This window comes from Atractosteus spatula, chromosome 11, assembly GCF_055471065.1.
Source record: "Atractosteus spatula isolate fAtrSpa1 chromosome 11, fAtrSpa1.hap1, whole genome shotgun sequence".
NCBI classification, from domain to species: domain Eukaryota; kingdom Metazoa; phylum Chordata; class Actinopteri; order Semionotiformes; family Lepisosteidae; genus Atractosteus; species Atractosteus spatula.
The window spans coordinates 33,063,038-33,074,723 of NC_142716.1; the positions used below are offsets into that span (position 1 = coordinate 33,063,038).

At 42.7% G+C, this 11,686-nt stretch overlaps 1 protein-coding gene across 1 annotated transcript in view; it reads right to left on the reverse strand.

Annotated features, from left to right (window-relative positions):
* The window catches only part of kiaa1614 (KIAA1614 ortholog), a 28,626-nt gene extending 26,122 nt beyond the window's left edge, over positions 1–2,504 (reverse strand). Inside the window, exon 1 of the mRNA XM_088928352.1 lies at positions 2,060–2,504. The gene's annotated coding sequence lies outside the window, so the exon portion shown is untranslated. The remainder of the gene's footprint in view (positions 1–2,059) is intronic.
* Positions 2,505–11,686: the final 9,182 nt, after the last annotated feature.

The window sequence follows — 11,686 nt, forward strand, 5'->3', positions numbered from 1 at the left end:
AAATTAGGCTGAAGTACCAACAAGGCAGGCAAAGGACATCCTCTTTCCACCAGAATAGATTTAATTCCAATGGAAGGAAACAGCAATGAGTAATAATGAAAAACCCACGAGAACTACAAATAGAATAAACTTGAACTTACTTAGAAACAGGATCTGCACAGCGGAGAAAGATTTCTAAAGGAAAAGCTGTTTAGGTTCCCGATGATCAAAGATGCTCTCTGTAAGTCATCCTTTACGTATGTGCACTGTCATCTCTCACTGCTCTGCTCCAGATGGGTCTAATTGTTTGCTGTTTAATCAGAAAATTAGTCCACCAAGATCTCAGTCACTGACACAGCGAGCTCCTTGGGGAAGAAAAGGAAACTGGATGCACACAAACATGAAGCATGTGCAGTAAATACTGGATGTGAAGGAGAGGACATGTTGTGCTGGCAGGGAGGGGCAACAGAGCAGTAGTGGCAGGTACAGTAATTCGAAGCACTCTCCATCATTCCACGCCTCAGAGGGATTAATGGAGATGCCCAAAAAGCTCTACTGTGAATGAACCTGAGAACAGTCCAGTGCAGGAATGATGCCTTGGATCTTCAGCCCTGTTCATGGACAGCTTCTGGCCTTCAGAGTTTGGCTCTTGAAAGGTCATGTTAATCTTCAGCCAATAGCAGCTTTATTTTAGGGCTGGGATAATCTCTAGGGTGACTTTATAACTTTGCAGGACCAGGTCTGGAGACACCTGTCTTGGAGAAGTGAGTTTGATAGGCTCACCTCTTGTTAATGACCTCTTTCTCCTCCTTGTACCACAAACAGCTCTAGCATTTAGAAGATCAAGAAGATTTCTCAGCATTTTAGATAATTACATCATTTCTTTGTAAACAGCCCTTTTCACGTTAGTGGAAAACCCATTTTGTATGATCTCCCAGTGTTTCTGAGGGCAATGGTGGCCATGTTAACTGGTGTCTCTAAATGTCCTTATTTGTGTGCATTTCCTGCAATGAACTGCTGTTCTGTCTAGCCCCACATTGTGCCCTGTCTCTGTACAGTTACGCGCCTGCTTGCTGTGAGCTTCTCAGTAAGAAGTGGACATGGGTAATGTATGGATGGATAAAGCGACAGCCCATCATATCAAACAACGGGCACAGAGTCGTGCCAGAGGCTGAGATCCAGGCGAGGGCACTGGAAGACTGTGCTGTGCTGATCTACCCGGTAATAAACGCAGAGTGAGACTCATTAAGACCTTTATTGAAAAGTGCGTGCACCACCCATGGCACTTGAACATGTTTTAATTGTTGTGCCTGATCCACAGAGAGCTCCAGCCGCACAGACACTCCTTCCAACAACTCCACCGGTCAAGGGCCAGAGTCAGAAGCTCACACTGCGTGCAGCTGATGAAAGAGGGGTGAGAAAAACAGAGCCTTTTCCACAGACCCTTGAAAAAAAAGCTCAGCGTGATTGAACCCTAGATAATTAGTAAAGCTGGGAATGGAGAATAAGAAAAAATCTGAATGTCTCTCTACTGCCTGCGGCTCTCTCTCTGTGGAGGGGGAGCAGACAGCTTTGGCACGCGGGCCTTGTGAAACACTGCAAACAGGCTGGCACTCCGCTGCCTTGAAAGCCTTGCAGTCTGACAGCGAAAGATTCCTATGAAGAGCCCAAGGCTGCACTTGCATTTCTCAGTTCAGACCTAAGTGCTCTTCATAGTGCTGACTTTGCTCTTGTTCATCCGGACCTCGACGATGACAAAAGCCTTAGGCGATAAATTCACAAAATCATGCAGAAGGAGAAAACAAAAGCAGATGCTCCAGGACTCAAACACTCCTCATGTGCTGTGTCCCCACAGTTTGTGACATTTAAAAACAAAACAGTAAGAGTTTTAAAATATACAGTATACAGAAGTAGAATTCAACACTACTTTTCTCAAACCAGGCTTAACATCTGGTACCACATCTGTTCAATACCTTTTACGTAACTGGGGCAGCAACAAGCAACTTTTGTGATCCGGTATGTTTCTGTAGCACTGAATTTACTCGCAACTTTGTACTGAGAAAGGAACACCCACTCTTACCTCTGTCTCCCATCTGCCAGAGATGAGTCTCCTCTCTCCTCTCCATCCACAAGTGACCTTAACAGAGATTCAAACACTTGTGCAGCTCCACTGCTCCTTCCACCACTTCCTGTTTCTTGAAACCCATCAGGACCAGCCAAAACATAAAAAAGGAGCTGCAAAGAACTTTTTTTCTGCTTTGTGCCTTGAATTGGGCAGTCTCAGACAGCCTCCCTCTCCCTCTCCCTCTCCATTCTGCTGCAGCTGTGAGTAACCGCTGATGTGTCTGTGAGACCGCCTGTGCTCGGCTCTCCCGCATACCTGGGCTTCAGACCAACCCTCCCCCGATCTGCTCCCCTTCCTCCCCTTTGCTTCCAAAAACATCTCCCACAAGCCACTGACTGTAAAAGGTGCTACACATGTGTGAGCCCCCGTGGTTGCCTGGGCGACAGGCACAGCAAGCGGAAAGGGATAGGTCGCCCAAAAGTGCCAAGACGAACTCAAAAACGAGTCCCATTGGGGGAGAGGCTGGTTGGACAGCCCCCCGAAAGGAGGGGCTTTGTAACTCTATGCTTGAATATATGGAAAAAAAGGAAAGGAATCTTGAAAACATGGCATAGAGGAAGTTCAGAAGTCTCCACAACATTTCCCAGCTGCCCAGGAATTTCCTTTGTTTATTTTTTTTTAATTTTAATGCAGATAATTGAATTATCTGTATTAGAATCCTGCTTTTAAAAAAAAAAAACTCTTTTAAAAAGATAATCTTATAGCCTTTCAGAATTCAGAACTTACTTTTGTGTTGCAACAGCCCTTTACACATCTTATTATTCCCAGAAGGACTGGAGGCCTGTCTTGAAGCAATTCCAACAGCCACAGGAAATACCCGAGGTAGAACTGGGACATTCCCAACGGAATGAAGCAAAGGAGAGCTAACTGAATAACTCCAGCCTGCAATTCAATACATTACAGATTAACCACCTTGTACCATGAACAGCACTTAACTTGTGCCTTTGTGCACCAGACTCGAACACAGCAAGCTCCATTTTCAAACCATAAAAACACCAGTCAGCCAATCCCTTACCCAGGTAACTTGTAACTGTGCTTCTGAAAGTAAATTTCTTCAACACGATACACTGCATTCTGCCTTCAGAAAGTATGCAACCCTCTCAATTTTTTCACAACTCCTTATGTTGCAAACTCAAATAGAAATGCGTTTATTTGGGATGGTTTGTCACTGACCTAGCCACAACATATTTTAATTATAATGCAAAAGTGGAATGAAAGTTTTGGAATATTTTTACATGTAATTTAAAAGAAAACACTCTTGACAAATATTCACCCCCTTTGCGATGACACTTCAAACTGAGCCCAGCTACATCTAATTTCCTTGTAAGATCACTTGAAAACTCAAAACATAAAATTCCCAGTTGCACAGTTTTTTTTTTCCTATCAAAATAAACTCTATTTTACAATAAACCTCTTACAGTAAGTACACGTTCTAACAAATCATGCAAATTCTACTAGGATACAAAAGTTCTGAAAAGGGGGTGATTGTCCTTTGACAATCGGGGCAAGGGGAAGCTGGGGCTGGATTTCCACAAGGAGGGAGTCCCTCCCAGCCCTACCGCTTGCTGTTGTCCCTGCCTTTTCCCTGTCCCGGCTCTGAAACTGCGGTCCCCAAGGAACAGGGATTTCCTCTTCAGTCCCTGTTCAGGGCCCAGAGTCTCTTCCACAGTTAGGACCATCATTAGTAAATGGAACGAATACAGAGCCATCCAGCCTGTACTCATTTATACAGCTGGGTATTTTACTGGGGTAAATCAGGTGCAGTTACCTTGGAACAGCAGTGCTTCACCTGACATTTGTATCCAAGTCCAGAATCCTAACCGATGCTCCATACGGCTGCCCGTTAAAGAGATCAGCCATTGGATAGGCCCATCCACTCTCCTGATTGCGCTGAAACATAACATATTTGGATTTTTTTTTCAGATGAGAGTATCTGATAAGAACCATCCAGCATACACAAGGAAATGTTATATCGGGAAGCGAAATCTGTTCCTTGTGCGCGCTGGCTTAAACTGCTGTCACCGGAATTGCTCTCAACATTTACAGGATGACAGGTTTCTCATCAGAAATGTTCCATGCAGGGCCCACAGATTTGCAGATTTATGAAATTTGTTATGTAAGGCAGCATTAGTCTGATACACCTGCTCTGAATACATGTGGTACTTAACAGCATTAAGCCCTTTGATCTTTCACCCTGTAAGCCATACACACGTATCAGTAATATAATTTCTGAAATCTGTCTGACGTGCTATAGCCATGCTTTTATTCATCTTCTTATTGGGACAGCTGTATTAGTGCTACAGAATTCAGGTGTGGTGATGTTATAGGTCACAGGTAATGCTGCATGACAGAACTCCGTGAGTCTGGCTTTACAAGAAAGAGATGGATAATTTAATTGCAGAAGAGTTTATGAATTACTTTTCCTGCACATGAGATCATTCTAAAAAAACATACAGGGAAAAAATGATTTCAAAACTTTTCCAGAAACAGAAATAATCAGAAAATACCACTAGGTTAAGCAATTTCTTTAATTTCTTTCCCCAAAAGTCCTGAGCAGTCAACACAAAGTCTTGTGTTTCAGTTTTCAGTGTTTACCCCTTGATCAGTGTTGCTGGTTGTCTGCCAGGAATCACCAGGAACAATTACTAATCATTCCATCCAGCTCTGCTGATGGGTTGGGACAAAATGACAGACGCAATTTGCAAATAATAAAAATAGCCAATTGCAAAAAAAAAAAAGGATTTTTTATGTCTAACCAGTTAAAGTAGAAGCACTACAAGACAGGCTTTGTGCTTATTAAACTACTGTAGATCGGGTTGTGAACACCCTTGAACTTCCAGGCAGGGATATAAGGAAAACCTTTGTCTTCTGAAGTCCTTAAATCAAATTACCATTCATGCCATTCATGGGGAAACATCCAGGCCAATATGGGGTTGGGTTTTTTTTACTCCATGTATTTTCCCTGTCTTTTCCTTAAATTGTGCTATAGGATTGTGTCTGAATGGCAACTCAATGCTCTGTCAAAAAGAAAAGCACCCAGTGTCAAAAAGTGCAGGTCTGAGCCGAGACAGACAAATGTTAGCTAAGAGCAGAACTCAGAGCTCTGACCAACAGAAATCTGCAGTTCCAAGCGGCGCTCCAGTCATGTTTTTTTTTTGTGTTTTTCATCGTGTAGGCAATAGTCGATAAAGTCAATATAAAAATGTTGGCAGTAGTCTAGAAAGTCAACAGGGGCCAGAGTCTCAACCACGCAATCTCCACAGCTCCAATGAGCCCTTTGCCCCATATAATCCTTAAAGCAAGATAATTATGACACAACACACTGGTTTCAAAGAGATTGTGCAGCAACAGGCCAGCTGCTTAACTACTGTACTTACCTAATACCCCATTCTATGATAGCAGGGGAACTGAACCTGCCATAACATTATGCAATGACTCCCTTAATCCAGGAATCAGTAATTCACCTGTGCAGTGTAATCAGAGAACACAAGAGACTGAGGTCTGCAATCTTATTGCAGAGCTTGGGCAGCAGCAACATGATCGTCCCCGAGACTGCGGGGGAGAGAGGAGGGTGGTGGAGCCAGCCCTCTGAGAGTCTCTGTGCAGTGTGCTGCCATCCTACCCAGTCTGTCCAAAACATATGGAACTCCACTGCTGCCATGGTGACCTCAAAGGTCAGCACTGCAAGTTATTAATGCCGCCTATACTGTGACACTGTTGCAGATTAGTCTCAGACATCTGTTCTTTTGTACATCTGTACAGTATACTAGTCCTAGAGTTTCCCACTAACAGGACCACAGAAGAGCTTGCCAGTCCCTGGAGTAGAGACCAGGACACACCAAAGTGACAGTTTGCACTTGGACAGATCGTAGATAGTGACAGCTGGTGGGGCTGTGCAGGTATAGAAGACATTGGCACAAGGAAAAGCAGTGCTCATTGTAATGTAATCCACAGCATTCAAATACAATGACAATGGTGGCAGTGAGACAACAGGACAAAAAAGAAGGAAATCCTCCTATTCCATTTGGATTCATCCCAATTGGTGCTGAAGAGACCCCTGATCCATTGTGTGTTAGATCTTGTGGAACACTGAGCAACAACATAGCATCAACTTCAAATCTTCTTCCTAATAGTTCTAAAAGAAAAACACTGCGGGATATTCTTTTGAACAAAGATAAGGTTGTGCTTGAAAGTCAAGGTCAACGTTTTCACTCCAGCACATTGACAAACCTATCTGCGCCTGAAGACTTCATACCTGAGTGTCTTGTCACATTTTAAAGGCCAACATGTGATACGCTTATGCTACCTGTCACGAAGGACTGGAAGAAAGTACAGAGGGTTTAATATATTGCCAGCAATATCAGTGAACACCTCTTTGAAAATAAAGGGCTGCCTGTAGTTTTCTATCCTTTATGTCTATGGATTGTAAGAGGGCAGTAGGTGGAGACAAGATGGCTGTTCGTGTTGGAAACATATTTCCCAGAATGCAGTGGGGAATTACCTGCCATCTTTCTTCACCTGAACTATCAATTGAAGAGAGTTGGTCAGGTGACAGTTAAAACCAGGAATCTTTCTGTCTGTATCTATTGTCTACGGAAGACATCAGATCCTCTGTACCATAGAGGGAGAGAGAGATGGAAAAGAAGTGTTCAATCAAACATGAGATTGTGGAGTTTAACTTAGACTTGGACTTTTAGCTGTACTTACTGATATTAGGTTGTTGGCCTGTGAATAGTACGACAACTTTAAACCCATCTTTTAACTCGATTTGAGTTAACACATTTAATTGTTTTTAACTGGGTAGCTGTCCAGTAGTGGAAAACTCACACTTTACTCAATAATACTGCAAATGTGTCTTAAACACATCCTTACACTTTCAGGTACATTAATCACAGAGTTGAACCTCTTGTAGAAATAAGGACAGGTGTTCTGTTTTTCACTTGATAGATCATGAGAAATCCAGGTTTCTTCTGGAAGTTTCTGTACACTGCAAAGAAAAATCTTCCTTAGCTCTTTGCTCAGGTCTTACAATTCACTTGAAGTGAGAATCCTCACGTGTAAAGAGCTGCAAAATAATTAGGTGACTAGTTTCTAAAGGCGCTGCTCTCTTGTTGCTCTCTGTTCTCTAAAGGCTTCCACTGGCCTAATCAAATGCTGGCAGCCATATCACCCTGCAACTCACAACTGGCAAACCACTGAAGCTAGGCAGGTGTGAGCCTGGTCAGAACAGTACCAGGATAGACCTCCTGGGAAAAACTAAGGTTGCTGCTGGAAGAGGTATTAGAGGGGCCAGCAGGGGGCGCTCACCCTGTACTCTGTGTGGATCCTAATGCTCCAGTATAGTGAAGGGGACACTATACTGTAAAAAGGTGCTGTCCTTCGGATGAGACTTAAAACCGAGGACCTGACTCTCTGTGGTCATTACTCGTTTCTCGAAAAGAGTAGGGGTGTTACCCCGGCCTCCAGGCCAACTTTCCCATTGGCATTTACCAATCATGGCCTCCTAATAATCCCCATCTATGAATTGGCTTCATCACTCTGCTCTCCTCCTCACTGATAGTTGGTGTGCGGTGAGAGTACTGGTGCACTATGGCTGCCATTGCATCATCCAGGTGGGTGAGTGAAGTGTCCAGAAAAGTGCTACGTAAGTGTAATGAATTATTATTATTATTATTATTATTATTAATCCAGCAAGGATTCAAACTAGGTAAGATCTATAGCAAGCAAGTATGCTCCAGGCTCCTGCCCAGACCAACAACAGAAATACTAACTGTCTCTTAAATTTTAAATATCTATGCAATCACATGTACTCTTGTATCTAATTACAAACTGAATCAAATTTGTTGTTTAAGTACTAGATGGTGTCTGCCCCCACGACCACTGCCCCACAGCCAAAATGAAAAATGCCCTGTAATTTGTTTTAATCTATCAGCTTGCACACTGATTATTATAATTAAGACAGTTAGGAGCCACCGCAGTGCTGCTCCTGCGGACAGTTTGTCTTCCATTAAATATCTCTTTTGTCAAAAGTGCCCAGAAACAGAGAGGAATGAGAGAATAAACTGAAGTTATCCCAGATAACAGTTTCTTCCAAACAAGTCTCTGAAAAAATGTTCTCTCTTTTGCAAGTTCCAGAGTGGCAGTACATGGTCTGAGAAGAGCCAAGGAGAAAAAACATTTCATCGCTGGACTACACTGGACTACTAGATGTCACATCTTATCAGCACTAAACAAAACTGACTTCAAGTGCAGGAAAAACCTGAGAAGAAGAAAAGGCTGTGTTTTATCAGTGAGGCAGATCCAGATTATTGTATGGAAGATTTACCACTGAGCTGCATTCCTGCCTGATTTCAACTCAATTGGTGAAACAATGCACTGAGTGCGGTTGATGTGGCCGTTTCAAAAGTGGGGTTTTGGAGTCTCGACAAGTCGTTCAAAGCTCCAGAAATGTTCAGTTTTGACAGCAGCATTTATTTTTTTGATGTGCTTGATGTGCACTCAATGATGGGCAGTTTGGCCGCAGGGGGAGTGATTTCACGATCTGTGTGAAATCTGGTAAACACTAAAAAGAGGAAGATGAAATAATAAAAAACTCCGAATCAAAAATGCACAATTGTAACAGCTAAAGTCAGGGAATGGGTTAAGAAAGTAAGATTCATAAAACACACAAAAAAATCATAAGTCATAGACTCATAGACTTTTTTCCCCTTCACTTACAGTACACGTACGCCAATGAAAATAATTACATATATAACATTAATTGGCGTACTGGGCAATATTAGCTACTTTTGCTGCTGTCCTTCACCCTAGTATAACTTCTAATAAAAAAAACTCCACGGACCCTGGTTAAACTGAAAACGTATGTTTTAAAACTTTAATTAGATCGTCATGGGTTTACAATTGCAAGTTGCAGAAAATCAGAGAGCAGACAGCGCAAACATAACTCCGGTGGTCTAAGAGTGGGCTCAGCCGCCCAGTCGTACTGGACACTGGAAACAAGCAGTGCATACAAGAGAAAGAAAAGACAGCAACTTGCCTAGCTGGTTTGCACGCTCTGTCTCGCTGCTGGGACGCGGCGCGGTGTTACCCTGGAGAACGGATGTGTCCAGGAGTCGGTCCCTCTCAACTCTTGCCAGCAGGGTGAAGGAGGACTTTCCTAGCGCAGCGGGTCAGTCCTGGACCACACGGACTACCGCGGCTATGCTGCTCTCCCTGTGCCGTCAGTTGTCTGTCTTCAGCCTTCCCCTCTCTATATTCATCATCAGTTTGCTAATCCTTTTCAAAAATCAGATGGATTAGAATGGCAGATTAATTACGGAGGCTCCGGGATCTGCCTGCGGTTTTGAAAAAAAAAAAGTCCTCGCAGAATAAAACCCTAGCAATCTGGGATCCGTCGAGCATCTCCGAACCAACAGGCGTGTGGCGGGCCACGAGCAGCTGCGGATTCCCACCGCCTTTTGACGTCATCCAGCGCGGCGTCGTGAGGAGGGACCTACCTGAGCGTGTTGTCTGGGCTGCTTGCCTTAGGCCCAGAGCGCTCTTCTTGTGCTGAATGGACTGTAGCAAAGGAAGGCAGCCGGTTCAGTTGACAAGTTGACAAAAGCAAGAGACTAGGTGATTGAAGAGCTCGTGATTTCGTGTTAATGCAGATCGGGAACTTGAAAGTACTTACATATACGAAATTGTATATTTGTCATTCATGTATGAAATTTGACCCGTGGTCATTTATTTCTCTTGGAGGACGCGTAACTAAAATACCGGTATTTACATAATGCAGATAGTTTTGAAAATGAAGAAAGCGAGAAGGTGAACACAAATATGCAATTGCTTCTTGAAAAGAAAAATAATTCTGATAGCGGCTTCCGATAGATTACAGAAGGAGCTGAATGTATGTGTATAATATTGACCTTCATTACAAAAAGGAATATAAAAACTACGCAGCCGGTAATCCGACAAACAACTGGGAAAATATTTTGCTTTGGAATTATTTTATGCTTCATTTCGCTATTTCTTGACTGACCTTGAGCTACTGGATAGAATAAAATGCGTTTAAGTGTTTTACTGCCATGGTACATTTGTATGCAGAACGCAGTTTACAATCAGCTGAACTGTAATTGTCACTGTGAAATACTTCCATACTAGACACATTGACCCGCTTGCAGTAAATGGTGACCACCCATTGCGTTTTACAGCAATTCCGATCTGGCAGTGATGTTCTCGCTATAACTGAATTGAAAAAAGTACTGGACCGATGATACCAAAACACCCTGAAGTCCACATTCACAAACACAACCATAAAAGTGAAATAGATGTAGTATAAACTGTATATATAGCATCTCTTTTAAGTACGTGAAAATGGTACTCGTATTAAACTTCCTATAGGGCAACTCGAGAAGGCTCATCACCTGCTTCACTTTTTAACTGCCAACACATACAATCTAGCAGAAATTTCGAATCATGTTTAAGTGAGCAAAAAAAGATTTTCAAAAAAATAAACACTGCTGTAGCAGTTACGTGTTCCATAGTGTAACGCAACGGGGGCTCAGGCGGGCGCCCTTGCCCCCGTTGCGTTACAATAGTAATCATGACCCTCTCTGCGCTGTGTAAGGAACCCCACTCCAGTTTCGTTAATATCACCAGGATTCTGCAGCTCTTGTGTTGCATTTGCAGACAGCCATAACTGGTCAGTGATCAGAAAAAGCATAAACACTACTCCTAATTAGGCAGCTGATTGATCCAATGAAGTCATGCAAAGCCAAAGTGGGATAAAAATCAGAGAACTCTGTGGTTCTACAGCACTGGAATTCTTGACCCCGTTAGATACTTATGTCAAACATTATGTGTAAGGATATTTCCTGATAGAGCATGCAAGAGTTTCTACAGTAACCATGACACTACCAGCTCTCACTAAGGTGCCCTCAGGTAGTTTTGCATTCTATATCCTTCTAGTTTTATATTCTTCTTTCAGAATCGCCGTTTCTATTATCTGGTGAACAAACAGAACAACATCGTACAGCATTACAAAATTTAAACCCTGCTGTGTTAAATTAGTGCCAGCAGAGGGAGACAGAGACCCACAAATCTTCAGTAATCACTACCATGAACGATCACTGATGCCGATTAAAACCCAAGTTGGCTTGTCACCACTGTAGCATCTTTTGATCAATTAGTAGACTTTTAGTTAAATAGGAACCTATTTATTGTGAACGGGTAATTACTCATCTTAATTTTGTACGTTTTTTTGAAAACATAAAAATCAAATTGTGATGTGCTGTGGGTTATTTTTCAATGAATCTTTTTTGCAATGGCGAAAAAAAAGGCCAGGCGATGTAAACGTGTGTACAGATTTTGTGTAAATCTCAAAAACGCAAAGATGAAATGTGACAGTTAGCAGCAGATGCTGAATTGAAATACTGGAGATGTCCAATCCAGTAATCTCCCTATCACCGTATCATTCATTGCCTAGAGAGAGATCTACATAAGGTCAAAACAACAAAATATTACTTCCTTTCTCTCTGGCCCTTGACCTCCATGTCGATAGATGGCGCGAAACCTTGATCTAAGAAGCTACCCATTAAGCCC